Source organism: Anabrus simplex, chromosome 1 (genome assembly GCF_040414725.1).
Source record: "Anabrus simplex isolate iqAnaSimp1 chromosome 1, ASM4041472v1, whole genome shotgun sequence".
In the NCBI taxonomy this organism is placed as follows: domain Eukaryota; kingdom Metazoa; phylum Arthropoda; class Insecta; order Orthoptera; family Tettigoniidae; genus Anabrus; species Anabrus simplex.
The window spans coordinates 799,433,022-799,445,123 of record NC_090265.1 but is presented as its reverse complement, the minus strand read 5'-3'; the positions used below and the strand labels follow the sequence as shown (position 1 = coordinate 799,445,123).

The 12,102-nt window shown below is 41.4% G+C and overlaps 1 protein-coding gene across 6 annotated transcripts in view; it reads left to right on the top strand.

Annotated features, from left to right (window-relative positions):
- LOC136857549 (tectonin beta-propeller repeat-containing protein 2) overlaps nt 1-12,102 on the top strand; it is a 211,956-nt gene that overhangs the window by 124,176 nt on the left and 75,678 nt on the right. The gene's annotated exons all lie outside the window — the stretch shown is intronic.

Sequence of the window (12,102 nt, the reverse complement as noted above, 5' to 3'; positions counted from 1 at the left end):
CATTTGCCTCGCGTGAGAATGGGAACCCACGGAAAACCATTTTCAGAGCTGCCGATAGTGGGATTCGAACCTACTATCTCCCGGATGCAAGCTCACAGCCGCGCGCCTCTACACGCACGGCCAACTCGCCCGGTGTGTCTACTCTTTTTATAATTGTGAGGTCTCTTTCTGTCGTCGTGAAGTGATGTCCTGTTTCTTTCATACGGGAGCTCATAGCTGAAAATTTATTGTGTTTAATGGCATTATAGTGTTCTAAGTACCTAGTTTGAAAACTCCGGCCTGTTTGACCAATATAAGAGACATTGCATTGCGTGCAGGTGAGCCTGTATATGCCTGAGCCTGAGTAAATGTTTTTGCTTGATTTGACTGTGTTGTGATTAAAAAATAATTTTTGGTTAGTGTTTGTTGTCCTAAAAGCTATACTGGTAATTTTTTTTTATTGGGTTCAAAACCTGGTGAAAGTTTGGATTGTTATAGGTGAAGGTAACGAATTTAGATTATTTGGGGTTTGTCAGGGATGAGGTTTGTTGTTAATTTGAATTTGACCTTAAAACTGTTAATCATTTTAGGTTTATATCCATTGATTTTTGCTAAATCCTTTATATAATTTAGTTTTGTTTGAAGGTTTTTGGGTGTTAGAGGGATTTTTAAAGCTCTGTAAATTAAACTGTGAAAAGTGGCCAATTTATGGGAGTTAGGATGTAAAAAGGTATTTTTGATTGTTAATGGGGTGTGAGTAGGTTTTCTGTAAATTTTAAAATCGAAGTTGCCATTAATACGAGTTACTGTGAGACGAAAGGGTAAGTGTTTTATACATTTTCCATGTTTTACAGTTTTAAACCCACATTCTCTTCAAAAATACCTTCCTAAGCATTCACTCTCCTCTTGTTATAGACTTCACACCAAAGAGCTCTATCAGCGTCGATAAACCTTCGACTTTTGCTCCTTCAAACAAGATAAATACATCTATAGACAACCAAATGCTTTTTCCTTGCTCCCACAATTACTTAAGGAGGACAGATATCTTATCATAACGCATTCGACTTTCACTCCTTCAGCCAGTTAAATAGACTATAGGCAGCTGAACAACCACTTACGAAGGCTGTTGTCTTTTCACAACATACGAAATTGGCATCTGTGACAGTTTATCAGCTTTGCTTTTTCTTATCCTCTAACAGGAGTATTCAGGGAGGCACATTTCTGTTTCATTATAAAGACTGAGCTGTTTATTGCTCTACCCCCAACAAATTTTTTCAACGCTCCGGAAAATATAATCGTGTGAACTTTGACATGCAGCTTGATACTGAAATTTTAGCCAAGGACATTCTAACAGTTTGTATGTTTGGACAGACACCTACAACGATATCATCTTTTTATGACTTATAAGAGCAATCAGGATCCTGATTTGTCACCATACAGGTTTGAGTTTGAGGCTGATGATGCCCTTAATATGGGCGAAACATATCCCTTAGTATTTTATAATAATATTTAATTTCTAAAAAGATCTCTTTGTATTGAATAGGTGGATATAAAAAATAACACTTGTAACATACTTTGTATTTACGTACATTTCAATACGGACCTAACATTAGAATTATAACGTGTAATAACTCGTCAGTCATGAATAATTGGAAAAAGTCAAGTTCACTCAACCTTGCAGTGGTTTATAACCTGTCGAACCTGTGAATGTGCTTTTGAAGTCCAATTCAGTATCACGGCATTTCCTCCAGCTATCAGTAGAGGTACCAGCACTGCCATTTAGCATAATTTTCTCATTATCAGGATTTTCATCACTCAACTCACCAACACAATCTCGTTCCGCAACATCTTCCTCACCACTTAATTGAAAAATCACTCTCACTATCTCTGAAATCAACGTCACTTTCACTTAAAAGTCTGGCTATTTCTTTCTCATGCTTTTCGAACGATGCCATGTTGCTAAGCAACATCTGTTTACAAACTCACATGGTCTTCAAAGAGTGTGCAGAAAGCCTGATTTCCGTGGTTTCCCATTTTCACACCAGTCAAATGCTGGGGTTGTAGCTTAATTAAGGCCACGGCCGCTTCCTTCCCATTCCTAGGCCTTTCCTGTCCCATCGTCGCCATAAGACCTATCTGTGTCGGTGCGACGTAAAGCAACTAGCAAGAAAAAAGAAAGCCTGATTTCAAAGAGATTATAGCTATACATGGCTTCAAATTGTCGTCCAAGGGTGGCAGTAGCTTACTGTACCCATAATTCATGCACGCGTAACCCAACAAAAGAGTTATATAGGGGAAAAAATCATGTCGGGCAATGCCTGACATAGGATATATGCAGGATATTCTTGTTGTCAGACAAGGCCCGCCACATGAGTGCTAAGGGTTAAAGATCTAGTGAAGGTCTTAGACCCGGTTGATTATTGCACCCTTAGGATAATCGTTGCCCTTAGTAGATGTTCAAAGTTCACAACTGTTTTGAAACTACTCCAAGATAACATAATAGCTGCAGTGATCACAAATGCAAACACTGGAGAACTTACCAAACTTCTAGACCAGCACGAAACAGGGCTGCTCGATACCACCACTTTTTTTTTTCCTCTATAAACTCATCACATAGTGTCCACATTCTGGAAAGTCAGGGAAATCTTCCTCAATGATGGATTTGAGAGGATATTTTTAGGCTCTAGTCTGCTGTAACCCAGGCTGTAGCATTTCTTTTTCAGGTATTTTTTTCACAAGAAGTGCACAACAATTCTACAATTTTTGTTTTGCCCTTGTCATTTCTTTCAGCCAATTTGTCATTCCTTTTTATTTCAGTTGTAGGATGCTTTCTTGAAACTCATGACAATGGCTGACAAGCAGTGTACATTTAATAAACTTTGGCTAGACAGTAAAGTGTTTCTTGAACTGAGTGGTTGGTTGGACATATTGGTAAATGATGCAACTTAAGCATATTGTAAAGTGTGCTGTAAATCATTCAAACTTAGTAGTATGGGTAAAGAAGCAATCACTTCTCATGCTAAAGGACCCACTCACATAAAATACATGAAAGCTAAGTCTTCCATGTAGGTGAACTAACTGTTGGGCTATGCGAGGAGTAACATAATCACGATACCACATTTTAGTAAAAAGAATGGTTTATTCAACATCCCAACATCTCTGTACACGTTGAGTCTTCTAGTACACAGTTTACTACGTCGTAACTCACCTACAAGTACCATCCAACTGTTCGCATATCCAGCAATTGTACATCTACTACTGGATCTCTACTACTGCTGCAACTGGTACTACTATTGACACATATTAATATAGGTACACAGCTGATCCAAGGAGTCTATCCATTCTCACTGAGTAAATGCCTTAACTAAAGAGTATAAAATATGAGGGAACAATGACCCTCAACATTCCCAGCCAGGAGATAGTGGGTTTGAATCCCACTGATGGCAGCCCTGAAATTGGTTTTCCGTGGTTTCCCATTTTCACACCAGGCAAATGCTGGGGCTGTACCTTAATAAAGGCCATGGCCGCTTCCTTCCAACGCCTAGACCTTTCCTATCCCATCCTCGCCATGAGACTTATCTTTGTCAGTGCGACGTAAAGGAACTAGCAAAAAAAAAAATCGTTCCCAGCCAACAATTTCTTTCTTTGCAAAGAATACCTCTACTCCATCTCTACTTGAAGATCAGCCAAGAGTTAGTACTACATCCATGGCTAGAAAGGAATTAGCAGTGCCAGGATCAAGGATCAGAGGAGTTTAAAGACTTCCATTGTGATTGGAGATGATGTTACATCAGCTGAAGCCATATGGGTTCTCCAGGTGTCACTGGAAAGATGTGTCTCATTTCTTGTGATGAAACCTCCACAGCATTCAAAACAATGTTCTCAGACAGTAAAATTGCCCAAAAGTTTACTATAGACAATACCAAGGCTTAGTATGTCTGCAAGATGACTTACAACAGTCCTCTATGTTGTTTGTTTTGATGAATCGTTAAACAAATTTTTCCAAAGAGGACAAATGGACTTGTGTGTTTTGGAATGTAAATTTTTTTAAAGTTGTAACAAGGTATCGGAATAGTGTATTTGTAGGCAGGGCAACTGCGGATCACTTATTAGATGGATTTATACATGGACTCTCCTTTCCTTTAGGAAATATTTTGCAAGTCTCACAGGATGGGCCAAATGTTAACCTCAGTTTATTTAAAAACTTGAATATAATTTGCAAGTGCTAAATCTCGAGGGCAAAACTCTTCTTGATATAGGCATATGCAGTTTGCATACAGTGAATGAAGCCTTAATGGGTCTCCAGAATTGACTGGGACCTTTTTCACTTTTTAAGGTCTCTGTATAATCTTTTTAAAGATAGGCCCGCTCGACATGTTAAATGTACAGACATAACAAGAAGTTGCTTACAAGTTCACTGCAATAATATGGTTGGAAAACGGACACTGTTTTGATCAAACTCTTAAAATATATGACCACATTGACAAATTTGTGAAAGAGTACAGTGAAAAAAAAAAAAGAACCTTCAATGCCTTAGAGAAGCTGTGAAGAATCCACTACTTAAGGCAAAATGAAGTGTTTTTAGAAATATTTTGTCTGATGTTGAACCTTTCCTCAGAAGATTTCAAAGTTAGAAACCTGTGGTGCCTTACCTTTTTACATTGCTTGAAGAACTTACGAAAAACATAATGATGAGATTTGTTAAGTCTGAAAAGATAACTGAAGGAAGTATTTCCTAAAAGTTAAAATACTTAGACTTACAAGATAGTGCCAATGTGCTTTCAGTAGAAAAATTGGATATTGGTTATGCTGCCAAGAGCTTACTCAAACAAGTTAAATGTTCTGAAATGGAAAAAGTTACTTGTGAGAATGAGTTTTAAAAAATCATATTGGAAAAACTCAGAGAGAAAAGTAGTCTAAAATCACATTTAGCAAGGGGTCTCACTGCCGTAGACCCTAAAATGATATTGCTCTAATCCCGTTTGGCAATGAAAAGGATTGATATCATTCTTAAAAATTTGCAGAGCCATACAAGAATGTGATAAAAGTGCTGAAAAGGACAAATGACAGTTTTGCCTAACAATAATGATAATAATATGGCCTCAGCTACCGTGTGCAGACATTTCAATTTGACGCCACCTGGCTGTCTGCTCATCAATTTTGACGTTCCATTTTACTCTAAGCCCACTAGATGGCAGACCGAGTAAACCGAAACTCTCTTGGGCGTCTATGGCTGAGATTTATTGAATTTTGTCAGGTAAACACCAAATGTATCACCAGAGTTCTTTTACATGCCGACATCGTACGACATGGAGTGTCGAATGGACTTTTTTCCGCCCTTCAAAAATCCGACTACCTCTGCCGGGTTTGAACCCGCTATCTTGGGATCCGGAGGCCGACACTCTACCACTAATCCACAGAGGCAGCTACAGTTCTGCCTGCTAGCCAAGGAAGCTCAGAACATGTAGGAATCAACAAACAAATAAATTACTTCATTTTTAAACGAATGGATGACTAGGGATTGAATGATTTTTACTACAATCTTTTAGGAGATGATGAGAAATATGAAGATTTCTGGTCTGTAATGAAACTGTTTCCTTTTATCCCATGGTAATACATTTGTTGAGACAGACTTTTCTGTCAAATAACAGTTACGAGAACCACTTGTGTCCCTGAGAATAATTTTTGATAGTGTGAACTACATTGTTGGTTCGAGGAATGTATGCTGACCTCGATCCGAACTACTTTTTTTTCAATTTGTTTTACGTTGCACCGACGCGGGTAGGTCTTATGGCGACGATGGGATAGGAAAGGCCTAGGAATGGGAAGGAAGTGGCCGTGGCCTTAATTAAGGTACTTCTCCAGCATTTGCCTGGTGTGAAAATGGAAAAACGATGGGGAAAAAATCTTCAGGGCTGCTGACAGTGGAGCTCGAACCCACTATCTGCTGGATGCAAGCTCACAGCTGCGTGCCCCTAACTGCTCGGCCACCTCGCCCGGTGATCCAAACTTTATGAAGAAGGTATCAGTAATACCTGGAAAATAAAAAAATATAAAAAAGGAAAAGCAATCAGAAGAGGAAAAGAAGAAAATGGAGAAAGGGAAAATTGAATTACAATTGAAAGATTTGGAGGAAAAACAGCAATGTTGAAAATTGAAAGAGGAAAAAAAAAGCAGGATGCTGAAATTGGAAAGAAGAAAATAGTTCTAGAAAAAACATAGAACGAAAACAGTAATCGTTTTGATAAGTGCAAACTTTTCTTTTTCATTCCTATCTTTCCTGACTGATTTGTCTTCAAATTTAAAAACTGTTTTGAATATAGACCTAGACTAATTGGAATTAATTATATTCACCTACAATAGAAACACATGTTAAATGCTTTTGATCTCAAGAGTGCTTTAAATCCACATGAAATAGTATTAGATTGATGTGATAAAATAATTTTATTTTCATATTTCAATTACTCTATTAATAAGTTAGATGTACTTTGTTCCTTGGAAATGATAAGATAAAGGTATGTTAAGCCTACATGTTACTTTTAAACAATTTGTTTATATATAAATTGTCATCAGTGTAATTGTTTTTCCATATAATTGAAAAGAAAAAGAAAGTGGAGAGAGAATTAGGCTAGCTATGGGAATGGTGGAGGATGGAATTTCCTTTTTTGTTCCTTGTACACTGACTGACAGAGCAAATGCAACACCAAGAAGGAGTGGTCAGAACTTTATGCCAATTGCAGGGTAGACTGACGTCACTGAGGTATGCTCATGATGTGAAATGCACCGCTGTGCTGCGCACGTAGCGAACGATAAATGGGACACGGCGTTGGCGAATGGCCCACTTTGCACCGTGATTTCTCAGCCGACAGTCATTGTAGAACGTGTTTTCGTGTGCCACAGGACACGTGTATAGCTAAGAATGCCAGGCCGCCGTCAACGGAGGCATTTCCAGCAGACAGACGACTTTACGAGGGGTATGGTGATCGGGCTGAGAAGGGCAGGTTGGTCGCTTCGTCAAATCGCAGCCGATACCCATAGGGATGTGTCCACGGTGCAGCGCCTGTGGCGAAGATGGTTGGCGCAGGGACATGTGGCACGTGCGAGGGGTCCAGGCGCAGCCCGAGTGACGTCAGCACGCGAAAATCGGCGCATCCGCCGCCAAGCGGTGGCAGCCCCGCACACCACGTCAACCGCCATTCTTCAGCATGTGCAAGACACCCTGGCTGTTCCAATATCGACCAGAACAATTTCCCGTCGATTGGTTGAAGGAGGCCTGCACTCCCGGCGTCCACTCAGAAGACTACCATTGACTCCACAGCATAGACGTGCACGCCTGGCATGGTGCCGGGCTAGAGCAACTTGGATGAGGGAATGGCGGAATGTCGTGTTCTCCGATGAGTCACGCTTCTGTTCTGTCAGTGATAGTCACCGCAGACGAGTGTGGCGTCAGCGTGGAGAAAGGTCAAATCCGGCAGTAACTGTGGAGCGCCCTACCGCTAGACAACGCGGCATCATGGTTTGGGGCACTATTGCGTATGATTCCACGTCACCTCTAGTGCGTATTCAAGGCACGTTAAATGCCCACCGCTACGTGCAGCATGTGCTGCGGCCAGTGGCACTCCCGTATCTTCAGGGGCTGCCCAATGCTCTGTTTCAGCAGGATAATGCCCGCCCACACACTGCTTCATCTCCCAACAGGCTCTACGAGGTGTACAGATGCTTCCGTGGCCAGCGTACTCTCCGGATCTCTCACCAATCGAACACGTGTGGGATCTCATTGGACACCGTTTGCAAACTCTGCCCCAGCCTCGTACGGACGACCAACTGTGGCAAATGGTTGACAGAGAATGGAGAACCATCCCTCAGGACACCATCCGCACTCTTATTGACTCTGTACCTCGACGTGTTTCTGCGTGCATCGCCGCTCGCGGTGGTCCTACATCCTACTGAGTCGATGCCGTGCGCATTGTGTAACCTGCATATCGGTTTGAAATAAACATCAATTATTCGTCCGTGCCGTCTCTGTTTTTTCCCCAACTTTCATCCCTTTCGAACCACTCCTTCTTGGTGTTGCATTTGCTCTGTCAGTCAGTGTAAAACATGCTGTTTTGCGAATTAACTTGTCACTCAGTTTTCGTCAGTCAGGGAAATTTTTCTTAGTAGGTCAGGGAAAATCAGGGAAACTTGAGAGAATATTTCTGTGGACACTATGTTATCAGCAGTTCTCCTGCTAATCGAAGACCAAATTCCACCAGAGCGAGTTGGCCGTGCGGTTAGAGGCGTATGGCTGTGAGCTTGCGTCCGGGAGATAGTGGGTTCGAATCCCACTGTCGGCAGCCCTGAAGATGGTTTTCCGTGGTTTCCCATTTTCACACCAGGCAAATGCTGGGGCTGTACCTTAATTAAGGCCACGGCCACTTCCTTCCAACTCCTAGGCCTTTCCTATCCCATCGTCGCCATAAGACCTATCTGTGTCGATGCAATGTAAAACACTAGCAGATTCCACCAGGAATACAAATTACATTACGTTAAAATAAATTTCATTATGTAGCCCGTATTGACAATGAACGGAGTAGGAGTCCGTTTTTTCAATACTGGTCAATACTCGTAAACAGAATGACTTGACTTACTTGACTTATTTCCTGTATCACCTAAGTGGAGCATAGGGAATCAATGAACTTCTGCCACTGGACTCGTTCTGCGCCATCGTCCTGATCTCAATCCAAGTCTTCTCTCCTTTCACCATTCCTTCCGCTATTACACTCCTCCTCCATGTGTTCCTTGGTCTGCCTCTTCTCCTGCTTCTTTGTGGGTTCCATTCCAGGGCTTGTCTTGCTATGTTGTCTTTATCTCGCCATAATGTATGGCCAATCCACTTCCATTTTCTATGACGCATCTCAGTGTGCATTGGTGTTTGATTGGTTCTTCTCCACAACTCTTCATTGGAGATTACTTGTGGCCACCATATCCCGAGTATATACCTCAAACTTCTGTTCACAAATGTTTGGAGACTGCTAAACAGTTGTTTGTTAGTCTTCCAAGTTTCACACCCATAGACCAGTATTGAATTGACATTTGTATTGAAGATTCGTAGTTTGGTATAGGTTCCCTTGATTTCCAGATTTTTATCACTATTGCAAATGTTTCTTTAACCTTATTTATTTCATTTCCTATATCCTGTATAGTTCCTCCCTCAGTGGTGACCAATCTTCCCAGGTAGCAGAACCACTCGACTTGTTCAATCTCTTGGTTTCCTAAAAGTAATAGTGCATTATTTTGGTTACTATAGCTTATCTCCTTGGTTTTCTTTCCATTGATCTTCAATGCCACCTCTGATGCTTTGGTTTTTAAATCATTCAGCTTTGCTTCCATATCCTTAAAACTGCTGGCTAGCAAACACAAGTCATCCGCAAAATCCAAGTCCTCCATCCTGTCTATCAGTCCCCACTGAATTCCCCTTTGGCGATTCATTGCCTTCATCATAAGATCCAGCATCATAAGAAATAGTATAGGTGACAGCAAATATTCTTGCTTACCTCCTGCATTTACTGGGATGGGCTCAGACAACATCCTCTGATGTAAAACTTGACATTTGTAGTTCTCATACATTTCTTGAGTTATCTTCATAATTTTCTTTGGAATCCCAAACTCTTTCATGGCTTTCCAAATCATCTTCCTCATTACACTATCAAATACCTTTTCAAAGTCTACGAATAGTAGATACAGTGACAATTACAGCTCCATAGATTGTTCTATAATTATGCGCAGTGTATTGATCTGGTCTGTATAGGAATAAATCAACTTCTCTACATCCTGCTTATACTCGTACTTTCCTCAGCCTTGAGTTAACTTGCTGTTTTATCCTTTCTAAAATTACTTGTGAGAGTACCTTACTTGATATCGAAAGGAGGGTAATCCCTCTCCAGTTATCACATTCTAATAAATCTCCTTTCTTTGGAAGCTCATAAACAGAATACATTTACATATTTATTAACATACATACGAGGATTAGGGCAAAAGTCATGGCAACTATTTTTTTTTCTTGTAGATATGTGAACGGATCACAAACATACATGTGTCGTGTGGAAGTTCTGCAGGCATAGTGTGCATGCAGAACAACAGATGGCTCTGTGATAGCTGGTAGTAGCGCAGCGAGGGCTGTGAAATCAGTCAATTAGTGAGTGCCGTGCAAGATGGAAGTAACCCGTGTTGAGCAGCGCACTTCCATCAAAATAGCCATTCTCCGAGGGAGAAATGCGATGGAATGTCACAGTGAATTAGTGGAAGCCCTTGGGAATAATGCCCTACTATACCGTACAGTAGCACAGTGGGTAGGAAAGTTTCAGCAAGGTGTGTCAGCCAGCGATGAGCAACGTTCGGGACGACCTGTCAGTGTGCGGACCGACATGGCACGAGCAGCTCCTGGATGAAGACGATGGACGCTACTGGAGTTAGAGAGGGCAAGTGGCATCGAAACGCACCGTCCACAGGATATTGCTTAATGAGCTTCAACTGCACAAAATCGCATCACGGTGGGTACCGCATGCTCTGACGGAAGTTCAAAGGTCGATGCACTCTGCAATATGCTCTGACCACCTTGCACACTGGCAACAGGACGGTGATTAATTCTTGTCACGAATAATCGCCATCGATGAATTTTGGGCCAGGGCGTACAAACCAGAACTGAAATGTCAGTCCGCGGAGTGGCGACGTGCTGGATCACCAAGGAAGTAGAAGGTCCGTCAGAATCCTTCCCCAGTCAAATTGATGGCGATTGTCGCGTATGACGTCAGGGGTGTCTTTGTTTGCCACTTTCTTCCACATGGCAGAACAGTGACCGCACAGTACTACAGGGACTTCCTGGTGCGACAGGTACGACGTGGCATTCGGGAGAAACGTCCGGATTTTGTGGACAGTGCAATAATCCTGCACGACAGTGCAAAACCACATAAAGCAGAGTGTGTAGGGCAGCTACTGCGACGTTGGGGATGGGAAGAATTGGAGCACCCACTGTACTCTCCCGACATTTCGCCCTGTGACTTTGATCTCATTCGAAAGATTAAGGAACCACTACATGGTAGGCGGTTTGCAACACGAGAGGACCTTGCTAATGCTGTGCGCCAACAGGTGACCCGATTCACACATTGTGCGGCAAATGCTAAGGCAGATGGTATTCAGCGCCTCCCACATCGTTGGCAGCGTGTGGTGTCAGTAGCAGGGGACTACTTTGAGGGTCTTTAGGCCCAGGTTTGTCATGTCAACTTTATGTGTACTGTGTTGTCATTCTTTTGCACCAGGAAGGCCATATTGCCCTGTATACTACCGTGATAAATTAGTGCGTTACGATGTTTCAATGCTATTCATTGTCCACACATGCAGTTAACACCTTGTCCTTTCGTATGTATATGTCGCATTTTCCAACCAGACTGGTATCTTCAAGAAAAAAAAATAGTTGCCATGACTTTTGCCCCATCCCTCATATGTTTCATCTGTATGAAGGACATCCTCAGCTGTAAAAAGATTGAGTACAATAAGACCAGAAAGTTAAGGATACACAATAAATAGCTGAAAAGAATATATGACATGCACTTATTGAAGAGCACTGTAGTTCAAAATTTGTCTGATGTTAGACAGGGATCGAAATGTGTTGGACCTTAATAAAGGTCCTAAACACAGTGAGCCCAGTTTTCATTATCAGAATAACATCAGTAATATTGCAGAGGTAGAACAAGTCATCTCTAAACTACTTACTGAAAAACAAGACAAAACTCAGATTTGAGGTAATTCCTGCTTTAGTTAATGATCAAAATATAAAAGTATCTCCTTTGTTCATTAGACCTAAAAGAAAAAATTAAAGACCATAATCTCATTGTTACTAAAGCTGAATCATCTTTTTTTTCTAACAGATCCTGTATAAAAAGTGAGAAGTGGTTTAGCCTCATACCTGAGATCATTAGGATGGGAAACCCATGAACTGGTACATTGCAAGTCCTCTGAAAGATCTTTTAGATGAGTTAATATTATTGGAATAAACCAGCACACCGGAAAAGCTGTTGTATTAGATCCAACCCTTTGCTTTGAAAGGGATCAACTTCAGGTATCTGAAGTCAACCAGGAGAGGTT